At 42.9% G+C, this 22,872-nt stretch overlaps 1 long non-coding RNA gene across 1 annotated transcript; it reads right to left on the reverse strand.

Annotated features, from left to right (window-relative positions):
• Positions 1–1,604: 1,604 nt before the first annotated feature.
• LOC140105099 (uncharacterized) lies at positions 1,605–22,411 on the reverse strand. Its single transcript, XR_011850498.1, has 3 exons — positions 22,354–22,411; positions 1,869–1,998; positions 1,605–1,766 (listed from the first exon to the last, which is right to left on the reverse strand). It is a non-coding gene; the product is annotated as an uncharacterized lncRNA (long non-coding RNA).
• Between the last annotated feature and the right edge of the window lie 461 nt (positions 22,412–22,872).

Here is a 22,872-nt window from a genome sequence, read left to right on the forward strand (position 1 = left end):
CAAACCAGGTCCAGCATCACTCATACTACTCTAATATCACTTCTACCCATCTTAGTCAAGTTATAGAAGTACCTTGATGGAATCCACAACAAACTCATGCAATGTAATTAGATATCACCTCAATTCCTCCAGTGGAAATATTCCGGATGACCTTGCCTGGAGAACACTCCAAACACATTTGTTTTTAGACAAATTATTTAAATTAGGAATAATTCAAGAATAACAAAGTGTGAAGAGGGAACAAAGTACTAGACGGATTGTTCATGTAGACGAAACCTGATTAGTGGCAATTAAAACATCCCGTAGAAGCTCATGGAAGTAGAAAGATAAAAGCTCTTGAGACTCTTCAAGTCAATGTCCCTGAACCAAGTAGCAGATGCCTCCAGCATAAACATACAATCCATTCTTATTATATCTGACCCTGGAATAGTAACGGGATTGTGTGTAAAGCTTTTTTACTGCCTAAAGAAAAGTAATGTAGACTGTAGTACCGTATTAGGCTTCATTCACACGGGCGTAAGGGGGACATATATACAGCGTATATGTAGACATAAATAGGCTCACTGCACCGTACAGGAGCGGTACACGTGCAGTGCCATACTGTTCCATAGCCGGGAGAAAGACATGATATTGATATTATGGATGAAATGGAAAATTCACAGTGTTATATACACAGAACGCAGTGATCAACATTAAAAAAAAAACACTAAGTTTACAAAATTATATATAGGAAAATATGAAAATAAGTTTTCCAGCATGGGATAAGGAAAGCCATGCCTCTTTTAACTACATTGTAAGGCCGCTCCCTTGACATCAAGCATGACCTACAAGAGGCCTTATGACATGATGCGGGATTAAAACCAAACCAGTATGTCTATTCCAGAAGGAACAGACTCCTAACTGTAGATAGTGCTGTTTCGGCCAGGTTGGGTCTTCTCACTACAGCGTAGGGAACTGGTTTGGCCAAGTAAGAGGCTTTGACTTGACTTACTTCCGGACCCTAGTCAAAAGCCTCTCACTTAGCCAAGCCAGTTCCCTACACGGTGCTGAAGAGACCAAACCAGGTTGAAACATCGCTTAAGATCTCTGGCCTGTTTCCCCCATGTAGAGGACAGTGGTGGGACACTGTTCAGACATAAGGTACACCACATTGGAAGACCCATAGGAAAATGTCTTCTGAATATAATAATAATAATAATTCTTTATTTATATAGCGCACACAGATTACGCAGCGCTGCACAAAGCATGTCAAATTGGTCCCTGTCCCCAAGGGGCTCACAATCTAAACAACCTAACAGTATGTTTTGAAGTGTGGGAGGAAACCGGAGGACACCCACGCAAACACGGAGAGAACATACAAACTCTTTGCAGATGTTGACCTGGGTGGGATTTGAACCCAGGACACCAGTGCTGCAAGGCAGATGTGCTACTCACTCAGCCACCGTAAATATCTCTTTTAGGCTACATTCACACTGCCGTAGCACGGCGGGCACACGGCAGTGCTGGGGGGAGAGGCGTGCGGCACCGTACTGCTCCCATTGGGCACCGTGAGTCCATAGCGATTTATGGGGGTGTATATCGGCCGTATATACCCCCCCATACCTTCGTGTGAATATAGCCTTAGTCCGTAGGATCCGTAGGATCTCCAGATGCAGCCTGTTTCGACAACTAGGGCACTTGGGCTTCCTGTTGAGTCTCTTTATAATTGAGTAAGCTGTCTCTGCTGATGGGTGCTGCTTTGCTTATTTGGTTGTGGGTCTCCCTGTCTGCAATACAGGTGCAAAAAAATGTGTTGGCACATTGCTTGGGAGAACAGTGGATCAAAAGTTTCCTGACATGCCCCATACTGGAGCACACGCTCCATTTACTTCTAAGAGTTTTCCAGGAAGGCTGTTTCCAAGAGTTCTGTAGAAGTAACTAGAGGCACTTCAAGGAACTGTGGACTGGGTCAATGCACGTAATTTTTAGGGTGTCCAAGAGCAGCCATGTTTTCCTTTCCTGTAGAAAGAAGATGTGACGTTAAAAGGCATGATCCCTTTAAAGGGTATGGCCAGAGATTATTACTATTAAACTGTATAAATGCAAGAAGGCATGGGGCAGAAAGTAGTTGATTCTGTCTGTATAGTGGCCAGAACATGTAACTACAGTTTTGGCTCCAATTCCATTCCATTTGGGCAACGACTAGTTGGATAGGCCATCAATAGTAATTCCAGGTCAAATCCTTTAAATAAGACAGACATTTGCGGTATAAAAATGTGTTGAGATGACAATCCCCCTTTAAAACTTGGTAAACAAGGGTCAATGATAGCAGTTTCCCATATTCACCTGTGGTTGTCATACATCCTCCTCACTAATAAGTCAGGTTTGTGTGCACAGATGTCGGGGGTTAATAAGGCTCCTGGTGCCTTTTATGCACCCAATGACTTGTTTAAATACTCAGTAATGTCTTCCCTCCATTGACTGTCAATTCCGTTGATGAGCAGACAGGACGACCGCAGGAAACCTGAAAGCCCTGGCAGTTTTTATTGGAATATTTCCAGTTATTTCTGATAATTAGAGAAGTGCTTTTTTGTGTAATTCTAATTAGAGATGAGCGAGTATACTCGTCCGAGTATACTGCTCGGTCGAGTATTAGCATACTCGGACCGGCTCGTTACTCGGACGAGTATCTCGCCGGCTCGAGATCGAGCAGTAAATTAATAAAATAAATTGAATAAAAGTATTTTTTATTGTAAAAAAAAAATATTACACATGTTTGCAGATGTTTTACTTGTAAGAACACATTGAAATAACACTATTCTTCACTTTGCAGGTGTTCGCGCGTGTCTCCCGCTAAGTTAGGAGATGTTCGGAACATCTGGAATGTGAAGAATAGTGTTCTTTCAATGTGTTCTGCACTTAAATGCTCCTGTGTTCAATGTTTTTAATGTTTTAATTCTATTCTTCACTTTGCAGCTGTGCGCGCGTGTCTCCCGATAGGTTCGGAGATACGCGCGCACAGCTGCAAAGTGAAGAATAGAATTAAAACATTAAAAACAGTGAATACAGGAGCATTTAAGTGCAGAACACATTGAAAGAACAATATTCTTCACATTCCAGATGTTCGTGCACATCTCTTAACTTAGCGGGAGACACGCGCGAACACCTGGAAAGTGAAGAATAGTGTTATTTCAATGTGTTCTTACAAGTAAAACATCTGCAAACATCTGGAATTTTTTTTTTGCACTGTTCTTTTACTGTTCAGTTTTATTAAAAAAATGCTCGGGTCTCCCATTGACTTCAATGGGGCTCGTTATTCGAGACGAGCACTCGAGCATCTGGAAAAGTTCGTCTCGAATAACGAGCACCCGAGCATTTTAGTGCTCGCTCATCTCTAATTCTAATGAATTATTTAAAGTGGCTGGGAAATTGACTTCAGCCATTTGACATGTGACAGGTCACGGAGACCTAGTTTCCTAAGGACAAAGAGGAAGCCAGTTGGAAATTATAATAGTAATATTAATACACGGCATATAAGTTCATGCCATCTGTAGATGCCAATAGACCTGATGCATGCCAAGTTAGTGTCAGTTTTGCTGTACACTCAGGTGGTCTATTTCTGTATAACCTACCTATGGCCTACCTATTTTCCTGTAGTAACAGAGTACAGGCCGTCCCCTACTTAAGAACACCCGACTTACAGACGACCCCTAGTTACAAACGGACCTCTGGATGTTGGTAATTTTCTGTACTTTAGCCTTAGGCTACAATAATCAGCTATAACAGTTATCACAGGTGTCTGCAATGAAGCTTTATTGATAATCCTGGTTCTTATGACAATCCAACATTTTTAAAATCCAATTGTCACAGAGACCTAAAAAAATGTGTCTGGAGCTACAAGTATAAATATACAGTTCCGACTTACATACAAATTCAACTTAAGCACAAACCTACAGAACCTATCCTTTACATAACCCTCGGACTGCCTGTAGTTCAGTGTGATTATGGGCAATGTTTACAATTGTAAAGTGCGTCATGTTCGCAACATACGATTGGATATTTGGCGTATTGGCAAAATGGAAACAAGGAATGAAAATTTGAATGGTCCAAGTTTCTACACTGAAATTGGTGTCCCAATCGGGCGTGCACCATCCATGAGGCGAGTTGAGCCTCTTGCCTAAGGCAGCACCACCTGCAGAGAGATGGGGGGCAGCAGCAGGGACACATAGGTTCTAGAAGAAGTCCTAGCAACATCCTTGGTTTTTATCCAAAGAGTTTGACTGCACATCGGAAATTACAATACCCAAATAGGGTCACCCATATTGTACTTACCTTGGTAAACTTTCCCCTTCTCTCGGGTGGAGCCTGAACTTATATGATTTGCCAACAGCGGCTTTCAGGACTTCCTGTGACATCCCATGTCCTGCAGACTTCTGGCAGGTGAAGTGGCCTTGCGCTACGATCTGGACTCTGTTGCAATGAAGTAATTAAGATGGTTCTACAAGTTGTCCCAGAATATGTGATGGACAATCTAGCGCCCCCAAGGGGTCATACAGAGAATTGTCAGATATTCCGAAGGTCCGGGCAAGCTGAAGTCAAACTAGGCGGTGGACACCTTCCGACGGGGAAGGTGTCACATACAAATAAACAGCTGGGAACTTAATTCCTGGAAGTGCACTGACACCTGTAGTAGAATTATCAGTGCACAGATAAATAACATGGACACAACAACCTATGGAGTGACTACTTATCAGCTTATCTACCATCTACCCTCAAAATCAAGAATAATAAACCAGGGGCACTTAGATCCAGGCACCGTGACTGAGGTAATCTTCTTATATTTGTTATCCATGGCCTCCTTCCTTGTAAAATCATGAAATGATGCTAATGACCCAGAAGTACTGTGGGGATTGTTACCAGATCCCCTCTGTGCAGTCACTTTGCAGGCTGTTACACAGGCTGTCTCCCCTCCCCCTCAGCACTTCTTACCTCCCTCTGTCACAGTGGGAGGGGAAAGTGCTCTTTCACAGTGTTACAGCCTGTGAATCTACAGCACAGAGGAGCTCTGGTAACAACCTCCAGAGCCCTGCTAGCTTATTAGCATAACTTAAAAAGTTGATTTTAGAAGGAAGGAGGCCATGGATAACAAATATGCGAATATTACCACAGTCACTGTGCTAGGAGTAAGTGTTCCTGGTTTACCATGATGGATTTTGATGGTAGATTTCCTTTGAACTGCCCAGTGTTTTGTGCCCCAGCTAGAATAAATTGAAATTCTCTCAAATTGTACAAAGTCTTCCTGCACACGAATGAGAAAAAAAAAAAATATTGTTTATTTGGGATGTATTTTTTTTTATATGGACCCTTATAAATTATAGTCTTAGTTATCTGTGAAAAAACGGTTTGGACGCGCTCTACATTTTAACACTTAAGATAATAGCGGTGAGCAGTGATCCAGCCTTTAGTCCCATCCATTGACCTGTTCCCGTAACGCTAAGTTTTAGATTTTAGTATGTCCGTAATGTATGAATCCATTACTACAGCATATTTCTATTTCCTCTATATATTGATTTGTAATTTTTAAGTATTTTTTTTCTACATGTTTTTGTCTATGTAGTCACATTGTTTGGAAATCCCTTCTTATTTTGTGGATTTTTGTAACATTTATAGATTTTTGCGTGGGAAAACCCTGTAAAGCGTATACCCGTATTTTTCAGACTATAAGGCGCACCATCAATAAATGCCTGCTAAAACGTCTAGGTTCATATATAAGGCGCACCAGATTATAAGGCGCACCTGATTATAAGGATGAATGACCAGCAGGTGGCAGACCTGTGCACTGTTCAAGGCAGCTGTTGTCTGTAAGTACGGTTCATATATAAGGCGCACTGGACTATAAGGCGCACCTTTGATTTCTGAGAAATGTCCGAAAAATACGGTATATGTGGCCAGGACCCGGTGCCGTATACAAGTAGACACAATTGTTATAAATGACAGGTGGCAGACGAGGGCTCTCCCGAATATATTGCATTGGGACAGAAGAACTTTACGTTTCACTTCTGCGCAAATTGGGCAATTAGTTCCCCCATTTTCCGCTTACACGTCCAGTAGAGTGAGGAATACGCAGAATAGGTTGTGACAGCCGTAGTCTCTGCGTGATGGACCGGCTCCCAATGGTGCTGGAGATTTCTGCAATGTGACAGGATGAAGTGCACAGTTATAAATGACAAGAGTCTGGTTACGGCTCTGGAAGAGGAGATACTTAAAATTGATGAAATGACAATTGTGAAGAATATCTTGTCAACATCACTTTCCTGTTGTTAACTATATATAGTTATTATAAGGGACCTGTGGGGTTCTGATATACTTATCCCTAGCACATAGACGTCCACCTAACATAGAGCTGAGCTGCTGTATCTAAGCTTCCATTGTACAAACATCCACCTAACATAGGGCTGAGCTGCTGTATCTAAGCTACCAATATACAGACATCCACCTAACATAGGGCTGAGCTGCTGTATCTAAGCTACCAATATACAGACATCCACCTAACATAGAGCTGAGCTGCTGTATCTAAGCTACCAATATACAGACATCCACCTAACATAGGGCTGAGCTGCTGTATCTAAGCTACCAATATACAGACATCCACCTAACATAGGTCTGAGCTGCTGTATCTAAGCTACCAATATACAGACATCCACCTAACATAGGTCTGAGCTGCTGTATCTAAGCTTCCATTGTACAGACATCCACCTAACATAGGGCTGAGCTGCTGTATCTAAGCTACCAATATACAGACATCCACCTAACATAGGACTGAGCTGCTGTATCTAAGCTACCAATATACAGACATCCACCTAACATAGAGCTGAGCTGCTGTATCTAAGCTACCAATATACAGACATCCACCTAACATAGGTCTGAGCTGCTGTATCTAAGCTTCCATTGTACAGACATCCACCTAACATAGGGCTGAGCTGCTGTATCTAAGCTTCCATTGTACAGACATCCACCTAACATAGGGCTGAGCTGCTGTATCTAAGCTTCCATTGTACAAACATCCACCTAACATAGGACTGAGCTGCTTTATCTAAGCTACCAATATACAGACATCCACCTAACATAGGTCTGAGCTGCTGTATCTAAGCTACCAATATACAGACATCCACCTAACATAGAGCTGAGCTGCTGTATCTAAGCTACCATTACACAGACATCCACCTAACATAGAGCTGAGCTGCTGTATCTAAGCTACAATTACACAGACATCCACCTAACATAGAGCTGGGTCGGTGTATCTAAGCTACCAATATACAGACACCCACCTAACATAGAGCTGAGCTGCTGTATCTAAGCTACCATTACACAGACATCCAACCAAACATAGAGTTGAGCTGCTGTATCTAAGCTAACATTACACAGACATCCACCTAACATAGAGCTGAGCTGCTGTATCTAAGCTACCAATATACAGACACCCACCTAACCTAGAGCTCAGTTGCTTTATCTAAGCTACCAATATACAGAAATTCACCTAAAATAGAGCTGAGCTGCTGTATCTAAGCTACCAATATACAGACATCCACCTAACATAGAGCTGAGCTGCTGTATCTAAGCTGTTATTATACAGACATCCACCTAACATAGAGCTGGGTCGGTGTATCTATGCTACCAATATACAGACACCCACTTAACGCCTCTAAGCAGCTGTATCTAAGCTGCCATTATACAGACAACCAACTATCATCTAAGCCGCTGTATCTAAGATGCCATTATAAAGAAATAGAGCAGATCTGCTGTATCTAAGCTACCAATATAAGGACACCCACCTAGCCTAGAGCTCAGTTGCTGTATCTAAGCTACCAATATACAGACACCCACCTAACCTAGAGCTCAGTTGCTGTATCTAATCTGCCAATATACAGACATATAACAGATTTTCTTTAGCTTAGGTGCATTGCATAGACGACCAAGTAAAATCTAAGCAGCTGTATCTAAGCTGCCGTTATACAGACAACCAACTAACATCTAAGCTTCTATATCTAAGCTGCCAATATACAAAAATGGAGCTGAGCTGCTGTATCTAAGCTGCCATTACAGTGCATAGAGTTAAGCTGCTGTATCTAAGCCGACTTGTTAGAAAATATGTTTATTAATATGAACAACACCTTTGTACAGGCGGTCCCCTACTTAAGGACACCCGACTTACAGACAACCCATAGTTACAGACAGACACCTCTGCCCACTGTGACCTCTGGTGAAGCTCTCTGGATGCTTTAAAATAGTCCCAGACTGCAATAATCAGCTTAAAATTGTCTGCAATGAAGCTTTATTGATAATTCTTGGTCCTATTACAGCAAAAAAATTTTAAACTCCAATTGTCACTGGGGCAAAAAAAAAAATTGTCGGGAACTACAATGATAAAATATACAGTTTCGACTTACATACAAATTCAACTTAAGAACAAACCTACAGTCCCTATCTTGTATGTAACCCGGGGACTGCCTGTATTACAATACTCCACCTTATATTACAAGCCTCTTGTTACTGTTATTATATTCTTGTTGTGGCCAGAAATAGTCTTTTCTTACCCCAGCATCATAACGTACGCTTCTTCACAATAAAGTGTCTCTCGTCCTCCTTTGGCCTCGTCTTTACACAATGGGGGTCATTTACTAAGGGCCCGATTCGCGTTTTCCCGAGGAAAACCTTCATCCAGGATAGGATCATGAACTTCAGTGCATTTCAGGGAACTTCAGCGCAGCAGCGCCACCTGGTGAAAGTCGGAGGAACTGCCTTGATGAATCCCGTCCGGACCCGAATCCAGCGCAGAGAACGCGCCGCTGGATCGCGAACGGACTGGGTAAGTAAATCTGCCCCAATGACATCAATACCAGGGACCTGATTCTGTACTTATCTCATGATAAAAGGCGTCAAGGGCTTGAGTTAATAAAGCAATGAATAAATGAGCCTTCCACCTAGAATAAAGGTCTATATAGCAGAACACACCCTACACTTACACATAGACGCCCCAAGATGTCACATCTGAATTACTAAAAAAAAAGTCAATTAAAAGGAATTTTCCGCCGTTTGATGAACTGCCCACAAGACATTAATCCAGGCGTGATGTGATGTTGGTATCGTAGCGTCTCGTGTCTATGTTCTGCTATAATAGAGCCGTGTCTCATGGCCATGTAATCATAAACCGCGCTGTTCTCTATTAATTTCTATGTACAGTAACAGCGGATAATTATATCACAGCAATTAGAGCTGTTGTTTCTCTCCTTCTAGAACACAAAGACCTCCCGGAATAAAAGGTCAGCGCATAATGTACTACTGCTAATGGGACAACAAAACTATCACAAGTTGTATGAACTATCATATCACAAATGTACAATATGATAGTAGAGCCCTGTTACATATTTAGCTTACCCCTCGTTATATACCTGTAGCCTCTATACCTAATAGTAACCATTATAGGACAGAGACAGTGGGGCTCATTCACTAAAGGTTCCCAGGCTGCCATTCTGTCGGGTTTCCCGAATATTTCCTTTTTGCACCGAATTGCCCCAGGTTTTTGGAGCACGCGATCCGATTGTGGTGCATAGGCGCTGGCTTGCATGCGACAGAAATCGGGGGGCGTGGCCGTCGGACAACCCAACTGATTTGGACAAACCGCGGAATTTAAAACGAAATTGGGTCACAAGATCAAGCACTTACATACACTGGGAAGAAGAAGGTGAACTCCGGCGGACCTCAGTGGGGGAAGCGACACATGCAGGAAATTGGACGCACGACCTTAGTGAATTGCGGAAGACCCGAATCCTCGTCGGACAACGCACATCGGGGATCGCGACAGGACCGGGTAAGTAAATCTGCCCCAGTAAGTAGGCAAGGATATGGAAGAATAGTAGTATTCAAGCTAGAGCGATATATATCTGTTAGCTAAGATATAGGATATAGACCCTAATGTAACACAGTAATGAGCCCCCCCCCCCCCATCATTTGCCATGTATTACACTGATATCTTCTTATAGGGCAGATTAGCCTTTGGCTCAAAGGTGTTCCGCAGGATATCTGACTCCGGTTGTGATAAAATAAAAAAAAGAACTTCCAGTCTTTGGCACCTCCATCTGGTTGGAAGTGTCACATGACCCCCTTTGGCCAATCAGTGGCTTTTGAATACCACAGGATATTCTTTGTGATGACCCCTGGTCAAAAAAGACCAGAGCGGAATTCTGGAAGTATCAATGTGTGATGATGGAAATGTAGGAACCAGGAGGCAGAGGAGGGTAAATACACTTCCACTTTTTGAACCCCAGCCCCAAATGGGTTTCAAAATATGTAAACTTTTTGTGTTGCCCCGTTAATCTTTGGAACATTGAGACCGACATATTTGAGGCTATTGTAAAGTACTATGGGGTAGGTGTGTGCCTCATGGCAGCTGCAGTCAAGGAAATGTAACAGGTGAAAATCAGTCAACAGACTATTAAATTGTTTAGGGCTAGAGACGGGGGATGACAGAGAAGTGATCCTAAGCCAGCTATATGTCTACATATTGTTACAGGGACACAGACAAGACATTAAGACCTGACACTCAACCCACCAAAAGGGAGCTACCTGCTTGCCTCACATATCCTAGGAAGAACGGGACAACTTGATGGCCATCCTTTTGGACTCCGAATTCAAAACACGGACACAAAGACAAAAGCAATAGAAACATATAAGAGAAGTAAAGAGGACAGAGCTGGATCAAAGCAGATAGGGCAGCACTGTACAAAAACACTAGACAGGAAGGAGGTCAGAATAATAAGCTAACATCAGGATAACAGAAATCAAAGATACAAATCCCAAGGAAGCTATGGAGCTGATAAGAAAACTACTATAACCAGCAGAGAGTGAAATGTAGGCAGGACTCAAAGCCCAGGCCTCAATCATGATTGGAGCAAAGCTCACAGAGATCCACCCAGCAAGGAGAGCAGGTGAAGAGTGTGAGAAGCTGTCAATCACAACGGGTCTACTAAAAGTTGACCAAAGTTAAGCTACAGTTAAGACAGAAACAGGTGTGGAATCAACCATGTTCACACTACAAAATACAAGTAAGGCACAGAGATAAAATCAGCACCTCTAATCGCACATCACTGACCGAGGATGATGCAGACACAAATGATACAATTGTGTTAGGAATTTACTTTATCTAGGCTTGTAGCATTAAAGTCAAGTTGTCGTTCGTCAGAAAACCTCCAGTCTGTTACAATATGCAAAGGCTGACCTTACCGTCTACCGATAATGAGATGACTCTGCTGACTTGCCCCACTCTACACGGCAAAGCTTAAAAGTCAATTGTAGAAAACTGTAAATAATAAGTGAAATATAATATTTGCTGTTTTTTTTCTATCTAGATCAAGGGCTGTGACTATTCTTCTCCGCCAGTCCTTAGTGAGTAACATGACAGAGGATGATATTTTACATTAAATGATAAATATCCACATAAATGACATTGGCCTTTGGAGACATTTCAAAAGGTGTTATTTTATTCTATTCTATCGCCGGTTATTAAAATGATCTGCGTCCCATCAGTCTACCTCCTGCATTTGCGGCAGTGAATAATATGCCGCTTCGATGACCTCTCATGTGCGGAGTGAACCTTTGTACCTTGTCCTGTCAGTACATTAGTACTTACATCAAACCGCCGCATCATTATTCTTTTTTATGACTTATAGGCTGCTGTGAATTCTCCCTGTTGGTCTCAGATCCATCTGCAGAAAGGCCCGAGGCCAGATTAACTCACAATTCTGAAACGTGGAGACCCATAACCTACTTTTGTTACTTTTTTTTATATCTGATATTTATTTACCAGAGCCTTTAAATTTATGATGTGTGAAGGAAGTACATTGTAGATTAATTATAGCTTTACCTGCACCACTGCCAGCCGCAGCATCAGGTCCTCTACTGTTACAGATCTATATATCCAGAGAAACTAGATCTATTATAGGGTTTTTTTCTGCATTTTAGTCTTCCAATCATATATATACCGTATATACTCGAGTATAAGCTGACCCAAGTATAAGCCGAGGCCCCTAATTTTACCACAAAAACCTGGTAAAACCTATATTTGTTTTAGTCGAGTATAAGCCGAGCTTGGCGTTTCAGCACATTTTTTTGTGCTGAAAAACTAGGCTTATACTCGAGTATATATGGTATCTATATAAAGGTGAGACAAAAGTCACTAGACACCCCAAACAAAAGGGAAAATTATATATCCGATATTCCAGAAAGTAATGGGTGTGAGGGTCTATCTATAAGGTTATGTCCAAAACTTGGCCGCCATCTCTACCAAGATTTCTTTTGTGGTTAAAAAGTTTTCAAGACAGAGATTGTCCAAGGATTCTCATGTGAGTTCATGATGATTGGATATACGGCCTTTAGCTTTGTGTTCAGCACCATGGACATGTCACTTACCCGAGCATCACAGGAAATGTTCAAGGTTGGTTTCGTAATCAAGATTGGGGGTCATTTATCTTTATTTTTCTTCCTGTTTTTCTGTCTCTTTTGTGACATTTTTTTGGCGCACTGCAATTTTTTGTGATTTTTGGGGACTTTGAGTGTCTTTTGTTTTTTTTGTCAGCAAGACACATTTATCTTCTATTCCAGATCTGCTAAATGTCGCAATTGACATCTATCATTTCAAAGTGTCTAAAATTTGCAACATTTTTTTGGCGCGAAAAAACTCCACACGAATACTTAAGGAAGACTTAGAAAATGGAAAGAAGTGACTTGAGACATTTGTAACAAATGATAACTTTTAAAAAGGGGTTATCATTCAACCCAAAGGTACCATAGCCAAGAAATTTAAATTTAACTTTTATTATCGATATTTTAATAATTAAATAAAGAGAAAATGATATGACATGACTTGAAAACACAGAATGAACACCAACATTGGTTGGTGTATCAACATAAATGGGCAAATTTACCAAAAATAGTCTATACTATGTGCAGCCACCTGGCGCCCCTGCACTGCTCCAACAAAGTGCACCACTTTTTTTTGGTGCACCTTTAACCCCTTAAGGACATGGCCTTTTTTCCACATTTTTCGCTCCCTACCTTCAAAAATCTATTATATTAATATAATATATTAATATATAATAAATTATATTCTGTGTAGCAAATTTTACTTCTCAGTTGTCTTTATTCCATGCTGTGTACTGGGAAGCTGGAAAAAATTCCAAATGTGGTGAAAAACGCAATTGCGTCACTTTCTTGTGGGCTCAGTTTATATATATTTGTGTGCTCCAAATGATACGACTACTTTATTCTTTAGCTCGGTACAATCACAATGATTTCACATAGGTTATATTGTCTTTTAATACATTTTCACAAATTAAAACAAGGTGCACACAAAAAAGGAAAATTTGCGATCTTCTGATGTTAATAACTTTTCATACTTTGGTGTACGGAGCATACATAAATTTTACATAATGTTTAATGTTATGTAAAATGGTGTAAAAATCAAGTTTCAGACATTTGGGCGCTATATTCCGTTATGTGTGTTTCACCGCCAGTAATAACAGTTTTTATCTTTTGATAGATCGTGCAATTTGGGATGTGGCGATACTTAACACTTAATACTTTTGATTTTTACTGTTTATTTAGTTTTTTATCAGTTCTAGGGAAAAAGGAAATGATTAGAATATTTTTTTTCTTATTTTTTTGCCACTATTTCTTAGACCCTCTATGGTACTTTAACCCTAGATGGTCTGATTGTTCCTACCATATACTGCAATACTACTGTATTGCAGTATATGACGTTGTTACATAGGATTTATTACAATGAGCCACTGACTCATTGTAACGAATCTTCAGAAACCATGTAGCCTCGGGTTGTTACAAAAACAACCATGAACATTCTCTGTAATGTTCAGCTATGTAACGTGTTGTCCATGGTGCTGAACACAGAGCTGAAAGGCATATATCCAATCATTATGTACCCTCATGAGAACCTATAAAAATCTAACCACAACAGATATTGCCAATCTGATTGTGGTCTTCTTGGATACTGCATGACCAATTCTCATTGATTGATTCATGTTCACATATTCAATATGGAAACTCTAGAGATGGCAGCCATGTTCTGGACATAACCTAAAAGATAGTTCCCCTCACCCTTTCATCCTTTACTTGCTGGAGCATCAGATATTCCTTTTCTTATTTTTGTCCTGGGACTCACTGACTGAAATATACACTCACTGGCCACTTTATTAGGTACACCCCGCTAGTAACGGGTTGGACCCCCTTTTGCCTTCAGAACTGCCTCAATTCTTCGTGGCATAGATACAACAAGGTGCTGGAAGCTCCTCAGAGATTTTGGTCCATATTGACATGATGGCATCACACAGTTGCCGCAGATTTGTCGGCTGCACATCCATGATGCGAATCTCGCGTTCCACCACATCCCAAAGATGCTCTATTGGATTGAGATCTGGTGACTGTGGAGGCCATTTGTGTCCAGTGACCTCATTGTCATGTTCAAGAAACCAGTCTGAGATGATTCCAGCTTTATGACATGGCGCATTATCCTGCTGAAAGTAGCCATCAGATGTTACAGGGTACATTGTGGTCATAAAGGGATGGACATGGTCAGCAACAATACTCAGGGAGGCTGTGGCATTGCAACGATGCTCAATTGGTACCAAGGGGCCCAAAGAGTGCCAAGAAAATATTCCCCACACCATGACACCACCACCACCAGCCTGAACCGTTGATACAAGGCAGGATGGATCCATGCTTTCATGTTGTTGATCCCGAATTCTGACCCTACCATCCGAATGTCGCAGCAGAAATCGAGACTCATCAGACCAGGCAACGTTTTTCCAATGTTCTACTGTCCAATTTCGATGAGCTTGTGCAAATTGTAGCCTCCGTTTCCTGTTCTTAGCTGAAAGGAGGACCCGGTGTGGTCTTCTGCTGCTGTAGCCCATCTGCCTCAAAGTTCGACGTACTGTGCGTTCAGAGATGCTCTTCTGCCTACCTTGGTTGCAGCGGGTGGCGATTTGAGTCACTGTTGCCTTTCTATCAGCTCGAACCAGTCTGCCCATTCTCCTCTGACCTCTGGCATCAACAAGGCATTTCCGCCCACAGAACTGCCACTCACTGGATGTTTTTTCTTTTTCGGACCATTCTCTGTAAACCCTAGAGATGGTTGTGCATGAAAATCCCAGTAGATCAGCAGTTTCTGAAATACTCAGACCAGCCCTTCTGGCATCAACAACCATGCCACGTTCAAAGGCCTCAAATCACCTTTCTTCCCCATACTGATGCTTGGGAGAACTGCAGGAGATTGTCTTGACCATGTCTACATGCCTAAATGCACTGAGTTTCCGCCATGTGATTGGCTGATTAGAAATTAAGTGTTAACGAGCAGTTGGACAGGTGTACCTAATAAAGTGGCCGGTGAGTCTATATATACATACAGGCAGTTCCTGACTTAAAAGGAACCTGTCATCAGAAATTTACCTAATTAACCATTACCAGTATGTTGTGAAGCAGATTAACACCTTCCAGATCATGTGTCTTTCATGACTTGGTGTGATGGCATCATTTAGAAAAACAACTTTGAAGTGAGATCTAAAATTGGTTGTATAAAGTCATGAAGACTGAGAGCTCCGCATTAAAGTCCAGCTCTCCTCACCTCAGAATGACGATTCAGTTAGTGATGTGTCTGGATGCAGGACCATTAATTGCAGTGAAGAGGACATTCTGATGTGAGGAGAGCTTGACTTCAGTGTTAAACTCTCCGCCTCCCTGACTTTATACAACCAAAGTACATGACACTTCAAAGTTGATTTTCTGGACGATGCCACCGCACTAAGCCATCAGCTGCGTGATGACATACTATTAGGTCAATTTCTGCTGACAGGTTCCCTTTAAGGACACCCAACTTACAGGTAACCCCTAGTTACAGACAGACCTCTCTGCCCCCTGTGACCTCTGGTGAAGCTCTCTAAATGCTATTACTATAGTCCCAGGCTGCAATGATCAGCTGTAAGGTGTCTGTAATGAAGCCTTATTGATAATCCTTGTTCCCATGACAGGGACACAAAACTCTGCCACATTTACATATTTTTTTCTGGAATTACAATACAACTCTGGTGTTTCGGCCTGGTTGTCGGCTTCTACGCTGTTTTAGATTAATGTGAGATAATATAATTGGCGAGTGACAGTACTATAAGTGAGCCAGAGAAATAAACTCATTATTTTTGGCGCATAGCAATAGTAAATGAGGCACAAGATCCATATTATCGGTGTTCCCCTCAGAATCAGGTCAATAAGCCATATTAAATAATGTTCAGTGAGATGCAACTGGTTTAGACAACCAATGATAAGCTGGAATCCAGACTACATCTCCCTTCTTGATTGAAACCCCTATTTATCAGGTCTCCAAAATGTAACTTTGCTTGTGGTCCCAGAAATGCCACGTCCACCACTTTCATCACCAGATGAAGTAGGCCACCCCTATAGCCAATAATTGGTTGAGGTTTCAGGTAACTCAGTGGGGCTCATTTACTAAGGGTCCGAATGCCGCACTTTTGTCGGGTTTTCGAAATATTTCCGTTTTGCGCTGAATTGCCCCGGGATTTTGGCTCACGCGATCAGATTTTGCCACATTGGTGCTGGCTTGCACACAACAGAAATCGGGGGCCGTGGGCGTCGGACAACCAGACGGATTCGGACAAACCACGGAATTTAAAAAAGGAAATGTGTCTCAAGATCAGCACTCACAGCAGCGACACAGGAAGGAACTTGGACGCGCAATGTTAGTGAATCGCGCTGGACCCGAATCCTCGTCAGACAACGCACCGCGGGGTCGTGACGGGACCGGGTAAGTAAATCTGCCCCATTATGTCCGCAACCAGAATGGTGTGGTGATCGGGGAGAGGTAAGTAGCTTTTGGTTTTGTTTATAAGCCAATTATAAACCCTATTATATAAATTCATTCATGGAAAGACCCTTTAAGATTAAGAACTACTACTGTATCCCTCCATGCTTACCAAATCAATAATGATAAGAATGTTACATTTTTACCTAAAATTGACAAAAGGAAGAGGTACAAAGACAAAAAATGAATGTAAATGATGTTTTTTGACGTACGTCCAATGTTAAGAAGCAGTTGATAAATAATTTATTGAATCCATCACTGAAAGTATCATTAGATAGCGATTCAGTCTTCTATCGAGTCCCTCATGTTTGTATTCCCAGGTCACATATCTGCATGAGGTTTGGCCATTTGCCCAGGCAATATGAGAGTAGGTGAAGAAAATGGAGAAAGCGATGACCACATTATCTGAGATCCAATTCATCGGCAGATTTCAATCTCATCTGTAAACTATGGTTTGTACTTTTGGGCCTCCCTGTTGTATTCGGTCACTCCAGCAAATATCTTCCAGCCAAGCACAGATCGGATAGTGAGGAGACATCCATCACCTTCCATGGCTCGGAGCTTTGTTTGATGTTTGGATTGGGATCAAATTTCTCCGGTATCTTCTAGGATATAAAGCAATTTCTATATATATTGCTTACAAGGCAGGAACGTGTAGACTTTGCAAATGTGGACATAATGTAGTTACTAATAACAGAAGGTGAAGGGGATCAATTTACCAGGAAATGTCCATCTCTCAAAATCCATCGACAAACAGATGAAGCGGATGATGCTTTATAGACATGTTCTGGCTCAATAAGATGGGTTAATTCACATAAAGGAGTAGATGTATAAAACACTGGCACACTGTGTTGGCCCCTCTGCCCACACCGGATATATCAAGAGGTTTTGTCTTGACTTGTAGCTCTACCGACAAGAGCGCTTTTGCCTGCCGTAGAGCTGCGCTATAGCTAGTGTCTGAATCTGGCGCAGGCGGCAGGATATAGGTGGTGTGCAGACGTGCGGTGTCCCTGGCTCATGCATACAAGACATGATAAATCTTATCCAAAGTGTCTTTAGATTGGATGATAGATGTGGGTCCCACCTATGGGACCTTCACCTTGAAAACAGGTGTCCCTTTACATAAAGTGGAATATGAATATACAGCTCTCTCCTATGAGGGCTTACTGTTATATGTTATCTGTATATACACATATCCCAACCATCCTGTAGTTGAATACAAAGATAATGTAGAGAGCCTTCAGCTCTGTGCCTCTCCTACTACTGTGTGCAGGGTGTGTGCTGTGTACTTGGCACCTTCGGTACTACACACAGCAGAAGGAAAGGAGAGCTGCTGTGGGGTAACAAGGGGAGACAAGTTCCTAATGTTTCCTGGTGTTTTTTAAACAGTAGCAATAAGTAGTAGAGGAAGGCACAATGACATTTAGCTGCTGTAGGACCACACTATGAGGGAGAGCTGCTGTAGGACCACACTATGAGGGGGAGCTGCTGTAGGACCGCACTATGAGGGGGGAGCTGCTGTAGGACCACACTATGAGGGAGAGCTGCTGTAGGACCACACTATGAGGGGGGAGCTGCTGTAGGTCCACACTATGAGGGGGAAGCTGCTGTAGGACCACACTATGAGGGGGGAGCTGCTGTAGGACCACACTATGAGGGGGAGCTGCTGCAGGACCACAATATGAGGGGGAGCTGCTGCAGGACCACAATATGAGGGGGAGCTGCTGTAGGACCACACTATGAGGGGGAGCAGCTGGTAGGACCACACTATGAGGGGGAGCTGCTGTAGGACCGCACTATGAGGGAGAGCTGCTGTAGGTCCACACTATGAGGGGGAAGCTGCTGTAGGACCACACTATGAGGGGGAAGCTGCTGCAGGACCACAATATGAGGGAGAGCTGCTGTAGGACCACACTATGAGGGGGAGCTGCTGTAGGACCACACTATGAGGGGGGAGCTGCTGTAGGACCACACTATGAGGGAGAGCTGCTGTAGGACCACACTATGAGGGGGGAGCTGCTGTAGGTCCACACTATGAGGGGGAAGCTGCTGTAGGACCACACTATGAGGGGGAAGCTGCTGTAGGACCACACTATGAGGGGGAGCTGCTGCAGGACCACAATATGAGGGGAAGCTGCTGGCAGGACCACACTATAAGGGGAAGCGGCTGTAGGACCACACTATGAGGGGGAGCGGCTGTAGGACCACACTATGAGGGGGAGCCGCTGCAGGATCACACTATGAGGGGGAGCTGCTGCAGGATCACACTATGAGGGGGAGCTGCTGCGGGATCACACTATGAGGAAGAGCTGCTGTAGGACCACACTATGAGGGGGAGCTGCTGTAGGATCACATTATGAGGGGGAGCTGCTGTTGGATCACACTATGAGGGGGAGCTTCTGTAGGACTACACTATGAGGGGGAGCTGCTGTTAGGTCCACACTAAGAGGGGGAGCTGCAGTAGGATCACACTATGAGGGGGAGCTGCTGTAGAACCACACTATGAGGGGGAGCTGCTGTAGAACCACACTATGAGGGGGAGCTGCTGTAGGCCAACACTATGAGGGGGAGCTTCTGTAGGCCCACACTTTGAGGGGGGATGCTGTAGGACCACACTATGAGGGGGAGCTGCTGTTAGGACCACACTATGAGGGGGAGTGGATGATAGGACCACACTATGAGGGGGAGCTGCTGTAGGACCACACTATGAGGGCAGCTGCTGGAGTACCACAATATGATGGAAAGCTGCTGGGGGGGCCACAATATAAGGGGGAACTGCTGGGGGGGCAACAATATGAGGGTGAGCTGGCCAAGATCTGTACAGTGCTGCGGAATATGATGGCGCTATATAGATTTATTACTATTTTTTTCTAAAATGTAGTGTGACTTCTGGCACGTGGGGAAAACAAAGTAAGTGACATAACATGTTCAGAGGTAGAGATGTCCCATAGTCCTAGAGAGCTATTCATTGCCCTAAATGGTGTCTGGCGATCCCTGAAACTTCTGGCTCCTTCCTAGAATTTCCTTTAATTAACCCCTTCCCCAAGTTTTATAATATCTCAGAAATCCCCTCAATTCATTCAATCATAGATGCCTCTAATTCTGATCTGATAAGTTGTTTCTTCCTCATTACCTGCCCACGTCCCATCCCACCGCCATTGCTAGTTTACTGGAACGTTTCCCGTTAATCTTGAACGGGTCTCTTTTTTTTTTTTTTTTTTTGTCACATGCCAGATTATTGTTATTTATTGCAGTAGTTTTCCTGCCACATAAAACATTAGTAGGAGCCGTCAGTGATCTGATCATTGTGATCCGGATGCCTATGAAAAAGGCAATCATTTGGGGAACGCGCAGAATAAGAATGGAGTCTTTAGCACGCTCAGCTGTCTGCTCTCCAAATCAAAAACCAACATTGTAATCACGACTGCCCGGGCTGCCTCTATATCTGCGATGAGAAATGGCAGCTATATATTACTGGCAGAAAGAATAGAGAAAACCTCCAGACTGCAACGTAATAAAAAGCAAATATATTACCACACAAAGTGTAAAACAAGACGGTACATATTGTGCATCACTAAAAACCTGTTCTACTATCCCCTCCTTCCCCCGCTGTGATAGAAGACTGCGAGAGTCGTAATCAAACTTCTCTGTCAGCCGTACGGATATATTATATATTATACAGGAGCAGGGGGGGGGGGAGTTAAAGGGAACCCCGAAACGTTATAGCTCCCATCCAGATTCTGACTTACCTTTATGTCCGTTTCGAAAAAGACAAACTTGAAATTTTTTTTTTGTCATTTTGTAGAAAATTAATTGTAAGGGGGAGGTAGTTTTTGTCATTGCCTGTGATTTTGCTTCACTTTTGGTGAAAATGTACATAAGGACCCATTGGGGGTCATTTACTAAGGGCCCGATTCGCGTTTTCCCGACGTGTTACCCGAATATTGCAGATTTGCGCCGATTTCCCCTGTATTGCCCCGGGATTTTGGCGCACGCGATCGGATTCTGGCGCATTGGCGCTGGCATGCATGCGACAGAAATCGGGGGGCGTGGCCGAGCGAAAACCCGAAGTATTCGGAAAAACCGCCGCATTTAAAAAACGAAAATGTGTCGCTTGGGACGCGCTTACCTTTACTTGGTCCGGGTCGGTGAATTTCAGGGCATCCGGATGCTTTTCAGCGCAGCAGCGCCAACCTGGTGGCAGGCGGAGGAACTACCTTAGTGAATCCCGGCCGGACTCGAATCCACTCCAGAGAACGCGCCGCTGGATCGCGAATGGGCCGGGTAAGTAAATCTGCCCCATTAGGATTAGTCATGAGACTTATAGGGAACCAGATTTTACCCCACTTAACCACCTGCCTCCTCAGGTAAGGTATGAAATGCCCCTTTGTAAGAATTTTCTCTTTTAAGTTACATTTTATTTGTTTACCTACATAAAAAATTCCTATTCAAGGGCATATGCAAATGAGCTGAGATGAGTCGGTTTTAGAGGCTGCACAGGGAGAATCAGTCCAGATCCCAATAAATTAAGCTCTAGAACCATGGTGCTGGTATCATATTAAAGATAAGAATCTCATCTTTCAAATTACATGCTGTGGTTTCTGTGAGATAAAGAAACCAGGGAAATGGGCAGTTAAAGACATGGGAATTAGATTTTTATCTGCAGCTTTTATTCCCAATTATATTTTAATGGAATGTATCTGAAGTTCTGTATCTCACAGAACAACAAGCCTAAAGTGATCTGAATGATGAGATTTTTATTTTTGATAGGCCCTTTTTGACCACAAAGAGGGAATTCAAAATTCTCACCACCACATTGGGCACCAGCCTCTAAATGCTCCACATCAAAAGCCTTAATGAATCCTGGATGTTATGGCACCTCCACCATGTCTATACCGTGGCTGGCGATGTTCACCGTAAATTAGAAACAATGGGGCTCATTTACTTACTCGTCCCGTTGACGCCGCCAATCCGGAATGTCCGACGAGGATTCGGAACAGCCGCGATTCACTAAGATCGTGCGTCCAATTTTCTGCATGTGTCGCTTCCCCCGCTCAGGTCCGCACGAGTTCACCTTCTTCTCCCTGGTGCATGTGAGTGCTGATCTTGTGACACAATTTTGAAAGTTAAATTCTGTGGTTTGTCCGAATCAGTCGGATTGTCCGACGGCCACGCCCCCCGATTTGTCTCGCATGATAACTGGCACTGATGCGCCCCAATCCGCTCGCGTGCGACAAAAACCCCTGTGCGATTCAGGGCAAATCAGAAATATTCGGGAAACCCCACGGAAATGCACCTGACGGACCCTTAGTGCCCCAATGTATATTTAGTCAATTTAGTAAATTCAGCTTGAGCAGATGATAGACACTTAAAGGCATCATCCTGACAATCAGTTTTATGACAAGTCAATGAACAATATTTGATGTACTTACAAATAGGAAGTTTAAGCTTCTTCTGTGCCGAGGGGAAAAATCCTTGATGAGAAACAACCTGTGGAAAACACATCTTTTATTTTCAAGAAATCTCACAGAAGGTTTTCTATACTTTCATCTTCACTGACTAGATTCCCAGCAGGAACAGGTAACAGGTATGGGGAGATGTAACCACACTGCACACTGGATAATTCTGTTGACTTAGAGACAGGACAAAAAGTAATTCTATCTATCTATCTATCCATCTATCTATCTCTATCCATCCATCTATCTCTATCCATCCATCGTCTACCTATCTATCTGTCAAGAGCCCTAACTGGCCATCCCTAATGCACACTTTTTTTTTCAATCTTATATTATTAACCACATTGCAAACATACATACATAAACAAACAGGCCATACGCTACAACTAGAGATGAGCGAGCACTAAAATGCTCGGGTACTCGTTATTCGAGACGAACTTTTCCCGATGCTCGAGTGCTCGTCTCGAATAACGAGCCCCATTGAAGTCAATGGGA

Source organism: Engystomops pustulosus, chromosome 10, assembly GCF_040894005.1.
Source record: "Engystomops pustulosus chromosome 10, aEngPut4.maternal, whole genome shotgun sequence".
NCBI classification, from domain to species: domain Eukaryota; kingdom Metazoa; phylum Chordata; class Amphibia; order Anura; family Leptodactylidae; genus Engystomops; species Engystomops pustulosus.